Source organism: Rhopalosiphum padi, chromosome 2 (genome assembly GCF_020882245.1).
Source record: "Rhopalosiphum padi isolate XX-2018 chromosome 2, ASM2088224v1, whole genome shotgun sequence".
Classification (NCBI taxonomy): Eukaryota; Metazoa; Arthropoda; class Insecta; order Hemiptera; family Aphididae; genus Rhopalosiphum; species Rhopalosiphum padi.
In genome coordinates, this window is record NC_083598.1 from 2,843,019 (window position 1) to 2,859,636 (window position 16,618).

Below are 16,618 nucleotides of genomic sequence, written 5' to 3' on the forward strand. Positions count from 1 at the left end.
AGGGTCGTTCCTTCGTTCCTTTTCTCCGACGCAGATTGTTTTGGTATCGACGCGAAAGGTAGTAAAAAACGTAGGTAGTCATTAACCGGGCAGGTAAAAAGAAAGAGACGTAGAGAGAGAAAAGTGTATTCCGCTGCTCTCGTCGAGGATATACGCGAGCATTTTTTTTTTTATTATTATTGAAAAAGCACGACGGTATACGTACAACGAAAATAAAATATTGATAATAATAATGAATTAGACGAGTGTCAGCGTGCGGAGGAGTAGAGAGAAACGGAAAAATAAAAAAATAAATAAATAGAAGGTAGTGCTGTTCGTCCGTTGCCGGCCTTCGTCGGCCCCACTCGACCAGTCGATTCCCCCGTCGCTCACGACGTGCCGCCGCCGCCGCCGCCGCCGTGCCACCGCGCGACCGCGTTTTCATATCACAGTGATCGCTCCGTGTGCGCGCCGTGTCCGACTAACCACTCGTTCGCTTATCGAGTACTCGAACGGTTCCGACGAAATATTGTTAACCGTTTAATTATTTATATTACATTATTATTATTATTATTGTTAATTTATTTTTTCGCTTAATATACTCTTATTTCAAATAATATATTTTCATATCATCATAACATACATTTACCATAGTGTTTAATTAATTATTTATTTATTTATTATTAAAAAGTGCGTTTTTCTGTGTTTTTGAATTTCGCCAGTGTTGTTTTGTATTTTTACCAGTATATTATTGTCTCTTTTTTAATTGTGCGCGGTTTACGACCACCCGCCGTTTGGATACAACACTCTCTGCAGATTCTACACACATTGACCGGATCTATTATCTGAGTAAGTTTCGATCTTTCATATTATTATAAATAATGCTCGGCGTAGGTTTAAGCTCCGTTAGGGTGTGGATATTTTAAATTCGAAATTACTTTAATAGTGTATCTAGTGACAACAATTAATTGATAAATTGTATCGTTTCTCTAAACTATGATTATAAAATTGATCGAAACATTTTTCTAAACGACGACGGTGAACATTTTGACCGACAAATGTCGGTGCCACCGAGGGGTCAAAATCTCGGAAAACGTAGTAATACTCCCTTAATATCCAGTTGTCGTGTCTTAGTCAATAAACCCTGACGAGTCAATAACCTTTGAAAATGTAGATAATTACGGTGTAAGTGTATGCTTTTGCGTATATGTGTGTGTGTGCGTGTAGTCTACCATTCAGTCGATTTTATGAATACGTTCGAGTCATTAGTGCAAATATTAATTAAGCTGTTTGATAACGACAATGGTGTGTTTTCCTCACGCGCACGCGTCTATGATAAGAGCAGTGCATGAATGGACTCAGCCGTACTCAGGAGTTCTAGAATTAGTTTTTCTTTCTATCTTTTTTTTTTATAAAGTTTGAAGTTTGTTGTTCTTGCGCATAGACATAAAAACAAAATAAAAACAAATGAGTGTTTGGCGGCAGCGATCGTCCTTGAGCACAGTAAACCATATTATTCTTGTATAATCATTTTCCCTCGTAAAACGGTTGTCTTATATATATATATATATATATATCGCGTATTTCGATCGCGGCTCGCCTTCGTGCTGAGGGTGCCTTGAACTTCCAACCGTCCAAGACCTTAAGACGCACACACACGTGTGAGACGAATATACACAGTTAGCGGCAACTAGTAGGTACACTCATCAGTGAATTCGCACCCCAAGGTGGTCTCCAAAATATCCATGTCCTTGGGGGCGATTCGTGTGCTCCATGAGATTTGGATGATAGAAAAAGGATCCATGACGTCACTGATGTAAACAACAACTAGTTTTCAGTGCACAATATTAATCGAATTGATATGTGCTCGTAGAGTGGATATTTGAGTCACGCACTTGGACGTGTGTGTACCTATGTATATTATTCGAGTACATAAAAAAAAGCACCGCGTACCTATACCTCCGCTCCACCTCCAAGCAAGTTTCACAAGGTTTAACAACGCGGAAGGAATGGTCGCCTTGATGATAACTCGAGTTCTACCTTGAACATTACCTTGATTACCACCATCGCTATACAATTTTTACATTTTTATCATTGATAGATAGTCTATCTCTTATTATATGGGTTCGAGAGTGTGAACAGAAAAAATATATACAAACAATACGACGCGATACCTATTATATACATATATAGGCACATAATATAGCACGCATTAGTAATAATTACTATTATAATAAAACACGAATGTTTATGTTGGTATAATAATATGTATAGCATAAAATAATATATAATATGTATAGTATATTATAATAAAGATTCGTTAAGAGCTCAAAAGCGGCAGTGTTTGACCAACGCGGGTTTGATTTTTAGTGTCAAGGTCATAGCAATGCATTATCGATGTTTTCGCGTAATGTAGACCGATACAGTTTTATATATCCCGCGCGTTTTGTTATCATTCTGTCTTTGTCAATGTTTGTAAAAACAATTCAATTTTCACAGAACGTGACTATAATATGGGTTCGAAATGTTCGATCGTACGTATATTGGGCCTTGAGCGCGTTATGAAGACGCATGACACACTTAAAATAGACAGTTTTTAAAATTTAACGAATTTATTTTTTATTTGTGGGGGAGGCGCATGTACCAACTTAACAACGGTTATAATAAAAATTATGTTTTGAAAACAATACACTAAGTGTAATCGTTTCGCCGTGTAGAGCCTCTTTTCGATATTTTCATTCCATCGGCCTTGACAAATACGAGACCTTGCTCTGTATCGAATTATGTGTGGTGTGCATTATTTTTCTCCGATTAGCTAATTAAACGATGTCACGAACGAAAATGGTTTGATGAAAATATAGGTACTCTCGATACTTTTGTTTTTGGTTGTAAAATCTGACCTATTTTATTATAAACCCGGGAAAGACGTAATATCGATTGATTTTGTTACCGAAAACACTTATATTATTCCTGTCATCACTCCCTTAACGTCTAACACAATTATATTTTGGTCACTTCATACCTGCACGACGTGATAACAATATACTATGTATTTTCTTTAAGTATTGAAAACATAATAAGTGGTGCTAATGTATGGTCTATGTTGTATCTCCGGTTGTGTATAGGACGATATCTTTGATTCGTTTTTCAGACAGTTGTTGTTTTTTCACATTTTTTGTATTACCGTTTCAAGACGTTTTGACGCATTGAAAATGAGCGGAAAATACAAGTTTAAAATGCAGTATGCACAATGACGGACGACCGATGCACCAAAAGATGTTCAAAGCGATTTGTACAAAATGCATGCGTCATATTATTTTAATCACACGATTTCATAGGTGACGGATATAATATTATAAGCATCTAACTTCTATGACGTATACTAAATACTTGGTGAAATTGCGGAACCGTTTACGGTGCACACTGGTTCACTCACGGATCGAGAAACTGTGGCCTAGAGACCACGTTACTGTCACGGTGATTGAATAAATAAATGGAATATAAAAAACCAACAAATAAGTACGATGCGAGGTTTTTCATTTTGTCGTTTTAAAGTTAAATACAGACAACGCACAGGAATAATTTCATGTATAAAAATACCTCTTACGTCATTTTCAAATTGGAGGGTGCGTAATACAAATGCATATAATATGCGGTTGGTTAACATTGGCGTGCAAACAAAAAGCAAGACGTCGTTTGATAAAAGTATACATAATCCTTTCGTTAAGTGACGGTGGTATATAAATAAATAATATGCTGCATAAGTACAATACACCACCTTCGGGGTGGTAAAATCATTTTTTAAATTGACCTATTTTTGTTTTAATTCTCTTATATTTATATGGAAAATTCTATTTCTGTTTGTCTTTCTGTTGAATTTCCATGAAAACTGATATTGAACACCATGACGTGCCAGATTTCACAGAAGTACGACGTGGATTCCCCGTTAATATAAATATAAATCAATCCTTATATAAATGTAATATTATGTTCCATATAAATATACATATATCCGTATGGCATAGTACAATATTTGGTGTTGTTAGCTCAACCGTAAAATATGACTATAGAGGATTTGACTTCTGTCCGTTAAATTACGATTTCGTAAATTCAATTAGGTACTGCAGATCATTATATAAAACAATATTAATTAATTAACATTAACATTTATAAATTAACAGATATATAATATTGCAATACAGTATAAACAATACCTCCATCGTTGTTATTATTATTATTGAAACAAAATTTATTTCGAACGACTAAAGTCAGTATATTATAAAAGTTTTAAAAGTTATACTAGAGCAATAATCGAATTACGTCATATTGTACAAAAGTCTTAAAATTGTATTGTAAACAGTACAACTTCAACCACTAATACCCAACTAATCTGCTTTCATTCAAACTACTTAATAATATTATACATTCCACGGCATCATTTTTCAAAATTATAATTCAAAACTATTTTTATAAAACATATCGTTTTCAAGCGATTTTTCTATAACAATTTAATACCAACCAATCGAATGTTTACATTTAATGCTTTTACTCTACTTTGTTTTACGATTAATATATATATATTCTAATGTTCTATACATCGAGATCAATTGTCGCTTCTTCTTTAAATACGTATAATGTCGTGCGCGTGAAAGTATCACGAATGACTTATCCGCCTACCTTTTTTATTGTGTATATTTGCGAAGACACGAACTTGTCTAAACGTTAAGCACACACGATTTCCCTCGTTATTTATTATTTTTAACGGTTATATATCGCCATAAACTATCGCAAAAGTCGAATCGTAAATATGGATAAAAAAAATTAATTCACTCTTTTGTTGATATTTATATTAACCTAAAACACATACCTGTATACATTACTAGCTCATATAAACGATTATGTATAAACTTCGAGGTTGATATTATTAATTAAATCTAAATATATTTGGAGTGATTATCAAATCAATATAGTACGTAAAATCATTTAATAATGTGAAATAAATTGTTTACTTTAACCAAAGTTTTAGGTAATACATAACACGTTATTAAACCACTAATGTTGTTATCACGATCAAACATAATATACCCGTAATTTATATAAATTACTATGTAAGTACATTATAAAATTGTGTTTCTAATTTAATTACTAAAATCAATAAACATCATTATAGTGTAAAATAAATGAACTCGATAAATGTCTGACAACCACTCTTAAATAATAATTATTATTATTATCATGTATAATAATATTTTAAAATGTAGGTATACACACTATACACGCTATATAAACTTTAACGTAAACATGTGTTTTATACTTTTATCGTAAACAGCAAGTATCTATTCAACAGTAAATTGAAGTGTTTCTTACACAACAATGCATTTAAAATATATAGTTCACCAAAAGTTTCGGTTAGAAATTAATAATATTTCTTTTTTGCTGCACTATTTGATATGCCTGGAAGACCTTAAAACGGTTTCCTCGATCATGTGCTGAAAAAATATGTTCTTGGCGATTACAAAATTATTTTCTGGGCCACGTTATACTGCTCATATCTAATCGACAGCACGGCCGCAAAGACGTCGCACAACCACGTAATGTCCTCCAAACGTGCGCGAGATAAATCCCGATCGATACGAATAGGCGCCATAGATCGATTAAAACCGCGTTTATTTCTGGTACAAAAATTTTAATAGGACGACAATATCATAAGTGCCAAGACGCATAAGTTCCACCATATCATTTTTACAATATACAGATAATTCAGTGTAGCTACTCTATACAAATGATTATACTACTCTCGCGCCATATCCATCCCGCTGATACCGAATAATTGTTGACTAAGTCACATATATTTTAACATAACATAGTTTAGTTATATATGTTAGCGTCTAGACATTTTTAGGGTAATTTTTTTTTTTTAGCGGTGATACGTTCAGTTGTCCGATTTATCTAACTATCTGCAATAAATATTACCAAATATTATGCTAAATAGTTATTAGATACGCCAATCATAATTAAAACAGAAATTCTCGCCTTTGTCGAAACACCGATGGCGCTCCGCCAAACACCTATATAGTGCCTATACATAACATATGAATATTAAAAAATATTCTTAAAATATTCTTAGAACATTCAATAAAAATCAGATTTAATATATAATAAAGTCTTTGTTTTAACAATATTGACGATTTTCGTTTGCGACACCCGAGTCTCCAGATATTAGGGTTATTGGGTGATTCATCCAAAGTAATAATGTTTAAAATATAAATAATAACCTTAATTTATTTTTAAATAAGTATATTGTGCCTATTTAAACGCACACAATTGGACGTTCTGACACACGTAGAGCTTATTTAGTATCTATTTGAATGTATATAACAACATGTATACACATATAAAATATACATGCATTACACATCATATTATACAAAGCAATCCAAACTCTCATTTTTCGTTAATTTTTTTTAACCGTTTTACCGATTTTTCACACGCCATTTTCGTTTGGTCGCTTTTCTTCGTACGTATTGCCTATTGCCGTTTACACCTGTTTTACACTCACAACCGTGTAAACGCGTTTCTTTTTATATAATCTACACGGCGATCTATAACGGTGAACGGGCGGCGGGAGAAGCACACACGCGTGGCGAGGAGAAAGATATACGGCGGCGGACTCCGCTATAATATAGCCGCGATGGATCGGTCTCCGTCGCGGACGCGCGCTCGACCGCGTGTTATTTAATTCTCTCGAAAGACGTGAAAGCGAAAACGCTAATAACACCGTTAAAAATGCCGATTTAACGAGATGGCGTTGTTGAGTGAAAGTTGGCTCGCCGCTACGCAGAACCACCGGGAACATCGTTTATATATTATTTATATATATAAATAGTTAGGTATAATAATATACGTATATAGTCGGTAGAACCGTATATTTGCCGTTCATTGTGCGATTTTTCTTCTTCTTCTTCTTCTCATTCTCGTCAACGTTTTTTTTGGCGAGAAAACTGAAACGCTTCGTACGTCCCCGATAAAAAAAAACACTATTTTTCAATTTCCATCGTTTTTGATCGATATACCTAAACAATTTTCCGTTACTCGTTGTAATATGTTCTATATCCTTGGCGCATAAAAAAAAAATACCTATAAAAATATAGTTTGTACTGATATAATTTACCGCAGATTCTTTTAACTAACCACACTAATATTCAAAGTCAAGTTTTTTAATTTTAAAAATAATTTCTTGCATATTATTATACAGAAAGAATTTATAATATTACATTTTTACAAAGAAATAGAGTTTTTTTTTTAATTTTACTCGAAAATGAGTGTAGCCATGTAAATGGATCACCTTTTTTACGTCAAGGACTATGGTAGCCTTACTCAATCATCACGATCTAAGGACATTAATCATACGACGCTGTACCCGCGCGCATATGTTATCTCCGTTTTGCTAACGCATAAGATGAACGATTTAACGTTTAAAAGAATCCGTTTTACTCTATCTTATCTTATTTTTAATGTTAAAGTGAATTGCCCTATTATAAAATTTAAAGGTACAGAGCACCTCACAGGTCTTTTTTTATTTTTCAATTTTGAAGCAAATTATAAGCATTTTAAAGTTCACAGTCATACAGGCGTGCAGAATCGCGTATAGATTGTAATATTGCAGTGCAGACATCACACACACAGAAAAAACCTCATCAGTCCGCGACCTCGTTAATTTCATTTATTTACTATAAGTTTAATATTAATGGTTTTTTCGTTTTCTAAACACAATTTATTTATTTCAACTATCTATAATTAATCATTATTATACGAGTATTATTATTATTATTATTATTATTATTATTATTATTATTAATACAGTATGTACAGCATATAGATAGTTATAATATATAGTAAAATAGACAATACTACGAAGATTTATAACTCACGTGCACATTAAACGGATAAATTACAGTCGCTAATAATAATATATATATAGTGTATTACTATTTCATAAATATATAAATTTATATATATATAGGTACGAAATAAAACCATAAAATAAACCCGAATGTCGCCTTACAACGACTACCTCCTACCTACTGTTATTACTATATTATTATATACTGTATACACATATTACTGCTATTGCCGCGTCGTACAAAAATATGATATTATATTATATCGTTGTATACGGTCGTGTGTGGACTTCGAAAATAAAAAGCTAAACATTCGTGAGAGTAAATAAATATTTGTTTCCCTTTTACCAGCCCTCGTCGGGCGTACAGAATCGAGAAATATTATTATATTCTCGACGTCGGGTTATAAAATTATTGAATACTTTACTTATATAGGTGCGTGCTATGTATATGTTTATACCTGCTTACAGTATGAGTATACGAAAACAATATGCACACAACAATAATATATATTAATACCACTTTAATATTGACACCGTATTCGTTGCAAAAATACATTATAATTATTTTGTATATGTAGGTAGGTACTATTCGAGAAAGCAGTCGCGACGATATGGTCGACAGCGTTTATTGAGCGGTTTTTGTTTTGTTTTGTTTTGTTTCGATAGTCTTATCATCGGTAAATGAATGTCTGACTTCGTGTCTAAATGTATTGAAATGGATTTCTAAAATACAAGCCGAAGATTGATCGTCACACAACAGCAAACATACGAGTTTCGATTACGATCGCATATAATATTGAAAAAATTAATTCAGCAGTTCATCCCTCGGTTGCATATCACATTATATATAGTATATCAATAGTCGTAAATATTCTGGAAAATCTTGAAATAGGTCGTCACTTTCAACAACTTCGAATGAATTCTCCAGTATTATATAGGGTGGAACCCCATGCATACTCAATCCCTTTTTCTTCAATAACGTAGTTCTAAGTATTCTAATTCTGATTTTTAAAATTCTTAAATATACTTAAAGATCATATTTTAAATTCTTAAGATTTTCGATGTTACTAGGGGGTATTCTATAGAGATATAAATTTCTGTTTTTCAAATTAACGTCTCTTCCTTTCCTAAACTAGAAATTATTTTGTAGATTATTTTTCTGAAAAATATGTTAAAGCAACAAATCAAAAATCAAAAAAATGTTGTTTTTGATGTATTTTACTTTATACCCTAAGGATAATATAAGTTTATGATAATGGGCTTGAAAGATTAAGAGGTATAGCGAATTGAAAATGTTAGCAATTAATATTAATCAATCCTGAGTAATTAGTATAACAATTTTAACAACTGAGAAACTTGTCATTCCAATTTTGAATTACACATAACATTTTTCAAAAAAAATTATTCACAAAATAATTTACTATAAAATGGGAAATTTTAATTTAAAAACAGACATTTTATCGTCACAAAGTACTCCTTAAGTAGTAAGGTTTTTTAGCATTTAAAATTATGGTCTTTACGTATATTTAATATTTCTAAAATTCACAATTTGAATAAATTTATTATTTTATGAGATTTGAAGGACTTGAACATGTTTTGTGAATCACCCTGTAAATGTGATGCGAAGACTAATAATATATGCGTTATGTATACCATAAATTAATGTATTATCGGTTGTTATGAATATTATACACTTCGACCGCGGTTTACAACGACACCATACTATATAATAATATATTATCAAATCATGTGGCACGTTAATACGCGATACAATATCGATGTGTAATGTTTATTGGTGCCTAATGCGTATCGATACAGCCAGCCGATTTGCTGTTTTTTTATGAAAAATTAAGAGTAACTGAAAGCATCCGAACTCGGAATCATTTCGGCTTATCGAAAATAAGATAACGTATACTCGTTGCTGGTTACAAAATAATATTGATGAATAGTTCGCGGTGGGCGTCGCGTGACTTATGGTATTCATCATGAAAACACCATCATGGGTATATCATTATGTTATTCTTTGCGCTTTGCCGATGGCTCACTGCAATGTGCAATATGATAGACATAAAATTATTTTGTAATACGGTCGTCTGTAAATTTTCGTGATGACGAAATGAAAAATATATCCTCTTTTTAAACTAAACTATGATACCTACTGCCACTCTACGTTGGACACTCAACTAAACGGTTAATTCCACGCATCCGCCTCCGCGTATTTGTTTCACGGTGGTAATAAAATGCACGATAATGGAGATAGTATTATGTACAACCGAAAATAAAATAAACATTATAATATTATATTTTAAATGTGTAATGTTGTTGTGCGGAAGACGAGAGCTCATATTATGATAGCCTAGACCCCATCATATGGTGCATCCGTTACGAGGTATGATATTATTGATAAATATTCCGTTTCCATAAAAATCTAAAAGTGGAAATTATTATAAGATTGCACAACTTTAAACATCGCCACACGCAAATTTCAGACTGCACTGCACAGGAAAAATATATCCTTTCTTATAATATTCACATCGCACGAGTGCATGATGCATGTTATCGTATTATGCAGTATGTCTATCGTAATATTAAAATTAATATTATGCGCTCATATCGCGTAACAAGTATATATTATAATGTTATCAACAATGACAATAACAATTGCGCAGAAAGTAGCTATTATTATTATTATTAAAGCTGTTTTTTTTTCAAAACAATTATAAGCAAAAATAAAAATAAAACTGTAAACATCTTAGCGATTGTAAGTGCCAGGTAGATAGCACGCGTATATAATAATATAAACGTATATTATATATATATATATATATATATATATATTTGGTATATATCTCACGGAGAAGATGAAAACACGTGGACGAGAGTGAAAATGAAAGTATACAAAATGCAATTAAAACTCGACCGTAACCAGAATATTGTTGGCTACAGTAAAGACGAAGACTTGCGCTTTCACATTGAACGAATCCGATTTGCGTATATATTTAAATATCATGTGTTTTTTTTCTTTTTCTTTTAAACTGTACTCGTATTTATATGATAGATTAGTCGCCGAAAGTAGTCACTATATGTATCTTTATTATGTGCATAAAATATTCGGAGTGATCCATTTATCGTAAGACACTAATTATTTCAGAAAATATCAACGTTTTTGAAAATATTTCTTGTACATAATTTTAAGTTGTTACAAAACAAAATTTTTGGAAGTTTTTACTATTTTTATCATTTTCATCTTTTTAAGTTCTTAATCTTTTAAATGACAGCGTATATTTTTAATACCCTAAGCAGAAAATTTCGACGTATAAAAATCAAATTTCGGACGAGTAGTTTCTTAGTTGTAAGTATTAAAAATTTAGATGAGCGAAGTGTAATATATAGAACCAACATTTTGTGAGACACCCCTGTACTAACTGTACTTTACTAAGTTCAACTAAATTTTAAAAATTTTTAACTCGTAAACTACTCATACGTTTTTATATAGTATATGTACTTCAAAAAATATTCTGCTTTGGATTTTAACAATTCAAAATAATGTAAAAAAAAAAATTCAAAATCGTTCATAGATTTTGAAATAATCAGTGTCTTGCGTTAAACGAATCTCCCGTGATATGTAGGTCTTCGAATAGGGTCTTTGAGGATTTACGCGTATTGTTTGTGGACGCATTGTTAAATGTATTCGATGACCGAACAAAAATCTTAATTCTACCACCGAAATCAATCGATATAATTCTTGTTACAACAATGCCCGAACAATCGTCATTTTTATACTTTAAATTTATTATACGTACCACCCACCTATAAATTATTACGGTATATAACTATTACAGCTGTACGATTTCTTATAGGGTAATGACTTTTGAACCACGCGTGTCTCGAAAATTGTTTTCACTCGAATAATACAATATATTATTATATATTATACTATATTATATATTCTTTCGTCACTCTACTCAAAACAGCGATTTTCCGGGTTCAACTCCCCCTTCTCAGAAATTATTTTTGCAGTACCTCCCTCCCACCCAACCTAATAGATGGTTTTTAATAGCCAACAAGTCAATTCCATCGTCCTATAGCATTTTGTCACTTATAATATTATTGTATAGGTATACGAATGCCTTTGGGCCGTTAACACACTTTAAAACGCATAGATCGCCTTCGCCCCACACTATCAGAACGGCGAAACAATAATATATTAGCAAGTACACGCTGTGTCGTATATATACCTAATATAAAGCGCTGCATTGACGGTTTTGAATTTTAAGAAATAATTACTGCACGCGTTTCGGGGGGGGGGGGAGGCGTAAAAAGTTTGATGATAGATACGAATACACGAACACGCCGGGGAGACGGGTGCGTGGGCGTTTATTATAAACTTACTATTTTTCTGACACCAGTATAATATATTATATTATCATAATTAAACACGACGGAGGCGTGAAATATGTGTAAACGGACGCACGCACACCATAATAGCGACAAGCATATACACGTGTATATATAATATATAATACCGCCGCTGTTGTGATAACCCGGAGTACACAATGCACAATCGTAGGCGGTATTAGAGACGATCTGATATATTATTTTATTAGGAAAAGAATATTATTTACTGCCTTCACGAGTGTAATAAGATGAGATGACTAGAAGGTGACAAATTGAAAATTAACTTGAACGGGAATACATCCAGCATTGTCACTCGACCAAGGGTATTTTTTAGGAATACGATATACGGAGGACAATTATTGCTCGATTAAATGATTGATGTGTGCGTGATTAGATTTGAAAGATATTTGGCCAGTTTAGCGAGTGAATTAGTATTGGTGGAAGTTTTCATCAAGGGGCAGACTCATTGGAAGGTTTGCAAGGTTCTCATGTAGGACGATTTGGTGCAATACCCCAAAGTCGGATTCCGTATAACCAGGCCTGGTGGATTATTGACATTATATAATTATTTCAAGTTTGTTAGTCATTGACGGTATATAGACCTTAAAAGAGCCAAGAGGCTTTAAGATATTGCATTATATAGAGAAGAAATTTTCGCGTGCGTTATTATTACACATTATAACATATATATATATACGCGTCGTGTGAAATAAAACAACGTTACTCTAATCGAATTACCATCTAATGCTAATGACATTGTTCGGACGACGACAACCTTCGGCGCGTTCATGGCGGCGGCGGCGTCTGTTCGACGCGCGTCACCTTCACATACACCTTGAATTTTGAGGCTACATTATTATTATTATTATGTACACGCAACATAATATATACCGGACAATGACGTGTATGTGTGTGGATCGTGTGTGTGTATATTAATGTTAATATCATATCTTGTGAGCGTGAAATATTACGTACCAATATATATATATATAATATATTTGTAGGTATATATTGGTACAGCTTTAATATTCTGCAGCCCGTATATAATACGTGTAGCCCGGTTTTATACCATAAAATTACGCGTTCAGTTGTAATATACGATAGCTATACATATAAAGATTATTATACGTATTTGGTACTATTATTATTATTATTATTATCTTCTTTGCTATGGTCGGGGGGATGAGGACATGGGGTGTCTGTGCCGGGTCGTCACACACACATTGCACTCTATGTACTTTTTTTCCATCTCTGTCGGACTCGCGTGTGTATTATATTATTCTACACCTCTATATATATATATATATATATATATATAACGTCCGGATTTTGCCGTGGTGAATTTATCGTAAGTATATGTATATAATATCGTACGAATGTGTATAGTGTATACACTAACGTAAGTAAACGTGTAATAAAAAACATGTGTGTGAGAGGGTGCACTATATATGTGATGGCGACTTTATACGTCGCGCACGGTACTGTATTATATATCGACTTGACCCGATTCGCGAGTTCCGAAAAACACGTACACGCGGCTATGGAGTACCTATATATATATATACGTATACGCGATCGTGTTTAAGTCGTATACATGTGTACAGGCGAAGAAGACGTCCGGATAATATAGTATAACGGTCGCGAATTAGGTGACCTACATATTATATGAGAGGATATATCCGAGGATGGTGTCCACCACTGCCCGTATATACCACCCCAGCGGTTTACGGTTGCACGGGGACCACAACCGCGGATACCGCGCACGTCTCGTCCGGTGGAGCGTATATATAAAAATACGGTAGTGAGTCGGTAACGCTAAACAGCAGGCATGTTCTACACCTATAATATATATGTATAATATGCGACGACGGAAAAATGCATTTACGCCGTTAGTATACATTATATTATATAGCTATACCACACCGCGACGCACACAAACTAGCTAAGTCCTGTCCCGCGTGATTACATTACATAATATTATATGTTGTCTATGCAACTATATAATAATATAATATCACATATTATTATATGGCTTGTTGCGAAAACCTTTTGTAATTGATGGATACCCTACATTTTTATATATTGTAAAGAAAATTATTTTTCATAAACATAATATTATCATCGGACATTATTATATCAACTCACCGGTTCGACGGTAAACCGTGCGCCACCATCCGCGGCCGAGTCTAAATAATAATAATAATAATAATAATAATAAAATAAAAACGGTAAAAAAAGAGAAACGCGAAAATATAATCGAAAAACAGTTGTCCAGTGCGTACGAGTAAACGTAGGTACTTTCACCTTCGACACGATTTTGTTTTCGGTTCGGCACAAGAGTCTCAGGTATATACATATATATTATATTATACACCTTTCCTTTTACTCGTACTCACGCGCACAACTGCAGTAGTGCGGCTGACGGAAAATTTGCTTCTCTGTTTTTAATTTTTTTTTTTTTTTTACAAACGAATGTACCGTTGCGATTATCGCTTTCGTTTTTTGTTAATTTTTTATACATTTATTTTTTGTCTCCGCAGACGGTTTCGTTGGTGCGACCTCTGCGGCATCGCGGCATCTCTAACCACCACCGCAGCGTCGGAATACAGTTAACACTAAACAGTAGATATACAAATACAGTAATTGACGGGCGAAAATCGCAAAAGATATACGTCTATATTCACAACGTTTTTGTAATTATGTATGTATATATTACAATAAATTCGTCGATTATAATCGTCAAACGGTTGATCGAGTACCTGTTGGTGCAGCCCGAAAGATGAAAAATGTGGGTCTCGGACGAGACGTTCAATCGGGCTGAACCACGTCTGGGGACACGGCATCCGCGACGACGAGGACGCTCCTTCGACACCATTTCTTTTAAAACGCATATCGGAATCTCGGTTAATAATAAATTAATTAACATAAAAACGCGGTCATATTTTACTAATTTTTGGAAGTTTCCAGACGGTTGCCAATGTTTTCATGAAGGCCTTCGCAAAAAGACATCCAATTTTTTTGATATTTTCACCGATACAACAATGTCACGCTATATAATATGTAGAGGGTTCATATACTTATTTGCATATTAAGATTTAAAAAACCGGAAAATATTGATTCAACATTTAATGTTTGTTTTTCAATTTTTTACATTATATGGTTTCGAATTACAGTTATTTTGATTTGAATCAATTAAACACATTGATTCAACAATTTAGTTGTGCTTATTTATACAAGGTTAATTAATTAAATAGGTATAAATTAGTCAATTATTTATTTTATGTTTGTGTCTAAATATCTCAAAAAGATTCATAATATACTTACTTAAATTCTAACAATGTGCTCTCGCGATCGTTCGATATTATTGTATTCGTGGAGTTGCTCCCTTTATTCTTCGGTCATCATATCTGTTATAGATCTGCGCCCAGGTATGTACACTATAGTGCATAACCTATACATTATGCCTATACTTAACCTAACCTCACCTATAGCCATAGGTATTTTGACATCTAATATCTACTACAGTAGGTATACCGCCCGATGTTTATAATACATAATTTATTACCACGGTTTAACGCGTGTCGTTGTCGTCGTCGTCGTCACCGAGGACGATATATAAATCACTCACTATTATCAAAACAATTATATACGTTCGTCGCGACAGCGCATGGTCATAAATTGTAAATATATTTTTTATCTACTATATAGTTGTCGCGAACAAACCAAAAAATTTATGTTCGGTTTCGATATTATTTTTAATATACCTATATGCGTACAACTTACTGCACTAACAGTGAAATCGTCATGACGTATCAACTATAAAACGTCGTGAAAATTAAAAAAAAAAACTTTTTATTCAAAATGAAATATCCAAGTATCCATGTATAATATATATTTTTTTAAATTGAAAGTAAAAATAAATTATTAATTTTATCTAAACATATGATTCAAGATAGATGTATATCAATTTGTTACATGTCCCGTCTATTTTAGTCGGACGAAAGATGGATATAATTATTAATTACCATTCGTCTACAAACTATAACTTGTTATAATATATATTATATAGGTACTATTCAGACCGTCGAACCGTATATTTTGATTTTCTTTTTACTCATAAGAGTTCTGTCCTTGGAATTATGAACATTTATTTTTTTTAACATTTTAAATTGACTTCTGTCCTTTTGTCCTTTCGTTTTGTTATCTATACTGCAGATTCATGTTCTGTATATCTCGTCAAGCGTATCACAGTCAATCCGTAAATATAGTTTTTAGACTGCTTTCAAAATTTGCAAGTGCTTTCATGATAATATAAACCGACGCAACTGTACCGCACTT

At 33.0% G+C, this 16,618-nt stretch overlaps 1 protein-coding gene across 2 annotated transcripts in view; it reads left to right on the top strand.

Annotated features, from left to right (window-relative positions):
• The first annotated feature begins 433 nt into the window (after positions 1-433).
• The window catches only part of LOC132923164 (ecdysone-induced protein 74EF), a 116,920-nt gene continuing 100,735 nt past the window's right edge, over positions 434-16,618 (top strand). For both annotated transcript variants that reach the window (XM_060987007.1, XM_060987008.1), the window contains exon 1: positions 434-828. The gene's annotated coding sequence lies outside the window, so the exon portion shown is untranslated. The remainder of the gene's footprint in view (positions 829-16,618) is intronic.